The following is a 9,212-nucleotide window of genomic DNA, read 5'->3' as shown; positions in this document are numbered from 1 at the left end:
AGGAAACTTCCACGTAGTCTGTCTTTGCCTCTTGGTCACCAGAGAAATGCTCAGAATTATTTGTAAAAGAAAATATAGGCAATACCCTCTAATTTGTGTCAAGAAAAAAATTCTGATCAGCAACAATACTACCCAAGTTTATAACGACAGCCGTTAAAATATCCTGCCTTGTGTGTCTTGGTCCAAAACCTTGACTAGAATGTATCTTTCACTTGGATACATTGTAGTTTTCACTTTCTCCGTTTTACTTTCCACTCCTTCTCTCTCACTCTTCTAGAAAGCCTGTTAACCAAAGATGATTCCAAAGTATGAATGGGGCATGTAAACTTAATCATAGTTCGTTATTTGAAATACTTCCAGAGACAAATATGCCACCTCGTTTCTTGGAAGAACACATACTGTTATGGGAGAAACAGAAAAAAGTTATTATTCCTGTTGTCATTTTTGTTGTTATAGTTTTTTAAAAAAGAGATTCTTATATTGTTTCTATTTTTTAACCAAGGATTGAGGACAAATGTAGCCAATAAAATCATCAAATGAGCACCCTGTTTCTGTAATCCCAGAGCATGGATGATAACCCAATCCAAAAGTATAAAAGTTTTATTTTGCTGTGGTTTTTGAAATGAGGCTGTGAAAACATCACCCATCAAAGAAGGATAAGCCCAGTCTTCAGCACTGTGTGGTTGTTTTGTTTTAAACCATTCAGTCTTCGGCGAGACTGCTGACACGCCAAGTTGTCTTTCCTGTTCTGTGTCATAGTTCTTCCAGGGCATTTTGTTTCATAGAAACACAAACTATGGATCCAGAAAGATACCCTCAGTTCTCTTAGCTTGGCAACCATGGGCAAGTTAATTCACTGCTCTGATCATCTCAGTTTTCATGTGAAAAAGAATAGCAGACCCAGCCTAAAGAGCTATTTTCTTTAGAAACAATTAATGAGAAAACAAGTAAAATGCCTGCTAGTTAACCAACGGAAACAGACTAAGCAGTTTTCACCGGTACCCATGATTACTTCCCATGAAACTGAGAGCTACTAAAAAGGGTAGCCATTGTAGGAACCTCCTAAATGACAATTTTTCCCTGAAATATGTATTTAACCTTGATGAATAGAAACCATTGAAGAAAAAAATAACAAACTATCTACATGTTACTGTCCCCTAAATCAGTTTATTTAAAGGAGATATGGAACACATCTAATACTGACATAGAAAGTATGAATGACCGGATGGCTTGCTCCTGCCTGAAGTGAGAAAATATGACCCAGGGGAGTTTCTACCCAGAGCTGTGCAGAGAACACAGGAAAGAGATACCTGTGGAGGAGGACTTTGCCAGTCAGAGAACTAAAATGTGAGTGGAAGACCCCACCACCACCACCAAGTGGCATAGACATAGTTCACACATCACAGATTCGGTCAAAATAAACTAATACACTAGGAGCCAAAAATGGGAGGGAGTAATTCATAGAAGGATAGCAAGGTACAAATGACTTGAAAGGAAAATAATAAAATGGGGGGCAGGGACCTTTAATTAGGGAGGAAAGGAAAGTCAATACAGGACGGTAAAACATTGGCAAAGGTGTCTGAAAAAGTCTCAAGGCATCATATCATTATTTATTTATTTAAATTGAATGTAAATCTATATGTATAACACATGCATATGCATGCATATGCATGTATATGTGCCTATATATTTGTATCTATACACATATATATGTACATAGATAGATTAGATTAAATGAAAATGCCCCACTTACACTGATAATTCTTCCCACAAGAGCTATAGACAATACTACAAAACTCTTAATGACAGGTGTATCATACTCCATTTTGAGTTGTTGGTCAGGGTTGTTTGAGACTCCCAGATCATTATATACTATGGTCATTGTTCTTGGTCACCCCAGAAGTGGAAACTAAGTCCCCATGGCTGAAGATGCCATGCCATTTGTACATAGAAGTTGGGGCATCTGGTATGCTATCCTCCTTCTTAAGGACTAGGTTTCACAGTACCATAAAATGGCATGCAAACTTTCAAGGGAAGAAAATGACCAAATATCCTACCCACTTATGAAGCCTATGGACTACAGCGACCACCATGGCATCATAGTACTGGGGTATAATAGTGGTATGTCACATATGTAATATACGCATGCACATGCACACACACACACACATTGTATATCCTGGAGGTAACCAACAGTTCCCTGATCAGAGTTAATGTGTGCTCAACAAGAGAGAAATCAAGCTTGCTCCTGAAACCTAGTCAACTTCCTGGGCCTAGAAAGTCATTAGTCTTGAAGGAGAACCTACATTAATTACTAAACCATCATAATTCCAAACTTTATTCTAAATATTTATCCTTCTACCCACAGATCTCACCCCTCACCAAAGAAACTTCTCTTTGCAACAGAGAGAGACCATTACAGAACACCATAACTGGTTAAAACGCAGATGTCAGTTGATCGTGTGGAGCCCACCCCAAACGATACATCTACAACAGGACTCCTGTGCAGGCTTAGGGGGAATCACAGATGAGCGGACATAAAAATTGTAGGAGCCAGAGAAACAGGAAGTTGTTTGTGCGATTGTGTCTCATAGAAATGTCAGGAAAGCCATACCCACACAGTCGCAAAAACATGTCTGTTTAGGCAAGAACCAAACAAAGACAAGAGCAGTAGGCATGCTAACACGGAAGGGGTAAACCTCACGATTTATGAAGAACTAAGGGATGCTAAGAGAGCAAGAGTCCTCCCTAGGGACGAGCTCCCCATAGGTTATCTGATACCAAGTTTTTGGCCCTGAAATCCCATTTACGTACAAGTAACACTATATGGAATGAAGGGGTTGTATTTGTTGACTTAAATATATATATATGTATATATATAAAACAATTAAATATACATAAACAATGTATACATATATATTAAACAAAGAAGAAGAGGCCATGAATTTGAGAAAGCAAGGGGGTATATGGGAGGGGCTAGAGGGAGGAAAGGGGTGGGAAATGTAAATATATTTTAACTAAATGAAGATTGAAGCATAAAAATAAACAATAACAAGAAAACAAAGTGAAGAGAAGAGATGCCATCTGGCTGATTACATAAGCTCTCCTACCAATTAAAATTTCCTGGTCCATTTCTTTTAAGATACTACCCGGGAAACGGAGGACATTTTTATGAAGGGAAGTCCTACTGGACAAACATTTACCGTACACGAGTATATTTCTTTTGCAATTAATTCCTCAATAAGAGGGATGAATTTAGAGGATTTGGAAGAAGACCAAGATGTATTCAAATGATCTTATGCCATATGACTCTGTACCAGATGTGGGTGAACTTAATTAAACAGGGTTTTTAAGGGATGCCACTGTTTGCCTGCAGGGTGGATACAACCGTCAGAGCCCAGGCATTCAAATACTAAAAGTGAAGTCATAAAAGTGGTTCGACCATACACAAATGTAATATCTTTTTAAAGACATAGAGCTGAGAGAAGGGATTATCTGTTCATAGAGTCAGGGTAAACAATCTTCTCTATGCCCAACAGATGGGGGCTTTGGGTGTGGGTAGAGAAAGCAGAGAAGGCTACAATGGCCGAACTTAAAGTGACCATTTGGGTTATGTCTTAAAAGTCCCTCCTATTTATTGTGGGCCTAGCGATCATTATTACAGGGTAGAAGAAGACACAGAATCTCCTGAGTATTCAACTCCTGAGTCCATGTTATTTATTTAGTAAGCGTCTTACTTTTAATATGTGTGGCTAGCTTTATAGGAACCGAATTAATAACACTGCCATGTTCTGCTTCACCCTGTTCTCCATAATTTTATATTCACTTACTGTGCTATCTTTGTAAAATATGCCTTGTGGGAAAAAATGAGGTTCTATGCTTTAAAAAAACAACTATGAAATGAAGATTTTATAAGAATTTTCAAGGCCCGAATGGCTGTTAGATTCTCAGTGGGGGCCAGGAACACGGATTGTCATTCTTTCCTCCCAGCAATCGTAATACCTGAAGAAGAGGGTGCCAAAGCTTGGAGAGAACGGCAAGGCAACGCAGCAAGGAAATCTGCAGAGAAAACCCGGCTCATCTCAGCCCCCTCAGTCTGTATTACCTTCCCTTCCTCACTGTAGTATATACTCTCTCCTTAAAACATACCCATGCCTGAGACTTAAAGTTCTCATGAGAGGTAGATTAGATATTTATAAAGACTTGAGATGGCTCAGTGAGTGAAAGCACTTGTCCCCAACTCCGATGACCTGTGTTAGTTAGATCCTTGGGCTCTCATAGTGGAAGAAGAGAACAGAGAGTGCCATGACACATGTGTACACACACACACACACACACACACACACACACACACACACACACCAACAGCAAATTCAACAAAACTTTCTTTTGAAAAGAAGGATTTATAGGGAAATGTTTTCTCTTCAAAGCGATGAATCATTTTTTTTTCCTCCTAAATGTCTAGGTACCAAGCAAATAAAATGTTATCACACGTCATCGATATCCACTTACAATTGTAGACAGCAACAGCATGGTGTTTTTTTCACAGCAGGATCTGATATCAGTGAGCCCATAAGAAAGTACTCTGAGGGTTTAACCTCTCTCCGGCGGTCCTTAGAGTTAGACAGTAATTCAGACAATCTGCCCAAGTAAACACTCACAGAAAGTTTCTATGGAAACAATGCATGCTCAATATGAGAACCAGGCTGTCTTTCTTCCAAATGGTGTGTGTGTGTGTGTGTGTGTGTGTGTGTGTGTGTGTGTGTGTGTGTGTGTGTGTGTGTAACATGCATGCTATTTGCATATATATGGGAAAGCAGTTTTCTGATCCTTTTGGAAAACACAGACATGGTAGTAACAGAAAATTCCACAGATGAAGGAAGTCAGAAAGTGAGTTATCCGTTGCTTTGTAGAAGTCTCTTTTGAAACTAATAAAGATAGAATAGGATCCTGACCTTTTGTTCTTGGCTGTGGGGTTTGCATAAACCATTTCATCTCTATCGAGTTTCTTCATTGTTAAAAACCAAATCACAAAAATATGAGAAAGTTCTTCCAAGATGTTGGTTACATAGTTGTAAAAGAAAAAAACCTGTTAATGTTTTATTTTCTTGTAACATTTTCCACACAACTTTTGAGTGCTCCCTCCCCCCGGAACTAACCCTGTGGCTCACTCCCTTGGAAGACAGAGATGAAAGGTAAATTCGGCCTCTAATCTGGTCACAGTTGAATGGGTAAGAAAAATCAGAAAAACAAGAAATAATAAGTAATGTGCTGGCATTGACCTAACCGCAGAGAGCCTGGAGAGATGGTTCGGTGGTTAGGAACACGGGATGTACTTCTGAAGGACGCAGATTCAGTTTGAGCACCCACATGGCATCTCACAACCGTCTATAACTCCAGCGTCTTCACACAGACATACCTACAGGCAAAACACCAATGCACATAAAAGACAAAATAAAATTTTAAAAAAATCTCCTGAAGTAAGCACACGGTGGAAGAAGAAATGGGCTAGAGTCGGGACCTCAAGTGTGATATACAGAGGGAGAGGGCTTGTAGTGGATCTCGGCGGGTCAGAGGACTAGTGTGTGTGCCAGGGGTGAGTCTTAGAGTAGGTAATAGTAGGGACCAACTTCCAGGCCTTGAGCATGTTGGGCAGAGCACCATAGACTTGTATTCTTATGCTTTTTCAGCTACCTCTAGCAACCTTACACAGAAAATATAAGAAGCATTCCTGCTTTTCAAAAATCAGAAAGGGTCGACAGTGGTGATCCCCATTGTTTAAGTATAAGCATAAAAAAGGTAAGGCAGTGGTCATACCATGTAAAAGATAAAAATGGCCGACAAGGACCATATGTGTCAAAACCTCAGCACTCGCAAAGGGAGTCTCATGACCACCGGATGGCGGAAGATCGTTCATCTCAACTGGGAAAGTCTTCTGTTCTCACACTGTGCCCCTCCCTGTTTTTCCCTGGTCCAGTTCAATCCAGGAGGGAAGCAGACACTCACAAGAGGCCGCTGAACAAACAGGGACTAACGAGTTTCAGTAAAGACCATATTAAGTAGGAGAATAAACTGAAACACACAGGGCCGCTGACATGAAGGGATGCAAATCAGCCTGCTTTATGCCATCATGATGAAAGGCTAATGCTACCCATTCGTTAGGAAACAAAAGCCAGGGTGAGTAAGCAAACCGTTCAGCCCTTAGACGGTCCCAGCTTCCAGGAAAGAGTTACATGTGTCAGCGTTGATTCAGGAGGGCTGCTTACTGGTCAAAGAACGAGGCTGCTTTACTCCCACTAACGCAGAACATCAGTTTCTCAATGTTTGGAGTCATGATCTTTCCTGATAAAAATGAAAATTTTGCCACTTTTGAGAAATGAAGGGTATCTTTGCATCTATATACTCAATTATATAAAAGAAATCCAGTGTGCTCGTTTTTGACATGTTCAGATAAAACTAGTTAGGTCCAGATAAGCGTGCAAAGAGGTTTATCAGCTCATATGACTGAGATAGGGTTGGCCCCAGCAGTGACTAATTGGGAGCTCAAATTATGTCACCAGGCCACAATTTTTCCAGGTCTCTCTTCCAGGCTGGTTCCCTCCTGTGTTGTTCATGGCTGTGACAGGCAGGGCAAGATGGTCAGGTCAGTAAAGTAGCTCACAAGCACGAGAGTCTGAGGTCCCTCCTATTAGTGAGCTCCGGGTTCGGTAAATGAGTCTTCAAAGAAAATAAGAGCTGCCTTAAAGTGATTAAAGAGGAGATTCGTTGTCAACCTCTGGAAACACACACACACCTGTACATGCATGCGCGCGCGCACACACACACACATACACACACACCTGCCACACATAAACAGACACATACACATACCTGCATGCATACCACACACATAAATACACACCTACACACACAAACACACATATACACACACATACACACATATACACACATATACATATACATATACACACATATGTACATACATACCCACACATACACACATGCATGTACACACATGTACACACACATACACACATATACTTATACACATATGTACATACACACATGCATGTACACACATGTACATACATATGCACATACACGTACACACACATACATACATAAACACACACCTACATGCACATCCCTCATACACACATACACACACACCTGCATGCACACACACATGCACATGACACCTCCATCCCCATCCCTCATACACACAAGGTGGCCTTGGCACCTTCTACCTCCACATCTATGCCTTTATATGTAGTAAAGAGGAGCAGGTTTTCCTCCAGCAGTGCATGCTGAGGCTCTAAAGCAGCATTCAGGCAGTACGTCTTTGAGCTCTGCCTAGCTGTAGAAGCCAGCCCAGCCAAGGGAACAGCAAGGGAAGAGCGCTCAGGACTCTTGCCCATAAACATTGTTCAAGAGTTCTCCAGAGACTAGTGAACAATATAGTCAGGATGGCTAAAGATGACCCCAAGAAACCAAAGGGCAAGGTGTCTGCCCATGGCCTTCTTCGTGCAGACATGCGGGGAAGAGTGTAAGAAGAGAAACCCAGAGGTTCCAGTTAATTTTGCAGAATTTTCTGAGAAGAGCTCTGAGAGGTGGAAGACAATGTCTAGCAAAGAGAAATCAGAGTTTGATGAAATGGCTGAGGCAGAGAAAGTACTCTGTGATCCGGAGATGGAGAATCAAGGGCCAGCTAAAGGAGGCAAGAAGAAGGACTCGAAAGCCCCCGAAAGACCTCAGGCTGGCTTTCTCTTATCCTGCTCCGAATCTGCCCCGAGATCAAATCCACAAACCCTGGCGCCTCCATTCTCCAATTGCAATAAAGCTGGGTGAGCTGTGGAATAACTTAAGTGACAGTGAAAAGCAGCCGTACATTACCAAGACAGCAACGCTGAGGGAGAGGCATGAGAAGGAGGCGCTGACTGTAAGTCTAAAGGGAAGTTTGAGGGCGCCAAGGGTCCTGCTAAAGTTGCCGCGAAAAAGGTGGGAGCAGAGGAGGAGGAATAGGAAGAAAACGAGGAAGAGGAAGAAGAGGGAGGTGAATAAAAACGGTCTCCTTGTGAATACCTTAGAGTAGGAGAGCTGTAATTGACACGTCTCTTTTTTGAGTCGTGTCTATTGCCCTTGTTAGGTTTAATTACGAGATTTGATCACGATCATACTGTAGTTTCTCAAGGTGTCAGAGGTTTACATGAAGTGGCCGTGGGTGTCCAGAGCGCCCTGAAACTGTATCAATCTTGTACATAGCTCAAACATTTTAAACTGAAAAGGCACTCTCGTGTCCTCACTCCGGGTACTTGGCTGTTGGTGTGACAAGACATTTGAAGATTTTTCTAGCATTTTGTTCTCAACTCGTAAGGTAGGGTTAACTATATGGTTATTGGGTAGAAACCCTGAGTTGTCAACTGTACATATCTACAGTTTGTAAAGAGAACAAAACAACCCAGATAGATTCTTGATGCTCCTTTTCCGGGGTGGAGACAGTGAGGGGAAGACACCTTTCGGAGGGGCCATAGCTCAGGGCGAGCACTGTGAGGCTGGACCTGTTGACACTGTGGTGGGCATCCATTTAGCTTCAGGGAGCCTTGTTTTTGTACATGGTGGCATAGCATTCTGCTGACGTTCTTAGTTGTGGAGGGGGGAGCGGTCAGCTGGCATGAGAAGTGTTTGGAGTTTTCTCTTTAATTAAGTGCAGTAGATTTTAAACTTTTAAAAGAAACTGTAGAGCTCACCACTGTCAGCAAAGCAAAGAACTACTACAGCGATGGAAGATCAAGAACCCACTGGACCTAAACCTAATTTGCAACATTCTGTTATTTTTTTGTATGTTTTGAATGCTGAAATGTTTTTGAAGTTAAATAACAGTATTACATTTAAAAAAAAAAACAAAAGAGGACAAAAGGAACTCAAGCTGGTCTTGAAGGGCGATTAGACAAAAAAGACACTGATTGATCTAACTTTCCTTACTTTAACAGAAAGCTGTCTTTTAAGAATGTCCTTGGGGTTGGGGATTTAGCTCAGTGGTAGAGCGCTTGCCTAGCAAGCACAAGGCCCTCGGTTCGGTCCCCAGCTCTGTAAAAAAAGGAAAAAAAAAAAAAAAGAATGTCCTTGTTCTTGTTTGCTCAGATTTCACATTTTCCTAATTTCCCTCTTCTATCTGTGTGTTCTAAGAATCTGTTGAGGTCGGGATGAGGAAT

General features: G+C 41.3%; 1 pseudogene; it reads left to right on the top strand.

The window, feature by feature from the left end:
* Window positions 1–7,466: 7,466 nt before the first annotated feature.
* On the top strand, window positions 7,467–8,022 carry LOC148004601 (high mobility group protein B3 pseudogene; annotated as a pseudogene).
* The last annotated feature ends 1,190 nt before the right edge of the window (window positions 8,023–9,212 follow it).

The sequence above is a fragment of the Rattus norvegicus genome, chromosome 7, assembly GCF_021556685.1.
Source record: "Rattus norvegicus strain SHRSP/BbbUtx chromosome 7, alternate assembly SHRSP_T2T, whole genome shotgun sequence".
NCBI lineage: Eukaryota > Metazoa > Chordata > Mammalia > Rodentia > Muridae > Rattus > Rattus norvegicus.
Note: the sequence above shows the minus strand (reverse complement) of the source record. Positions and strands in the feature narration are given on the sequence as shown.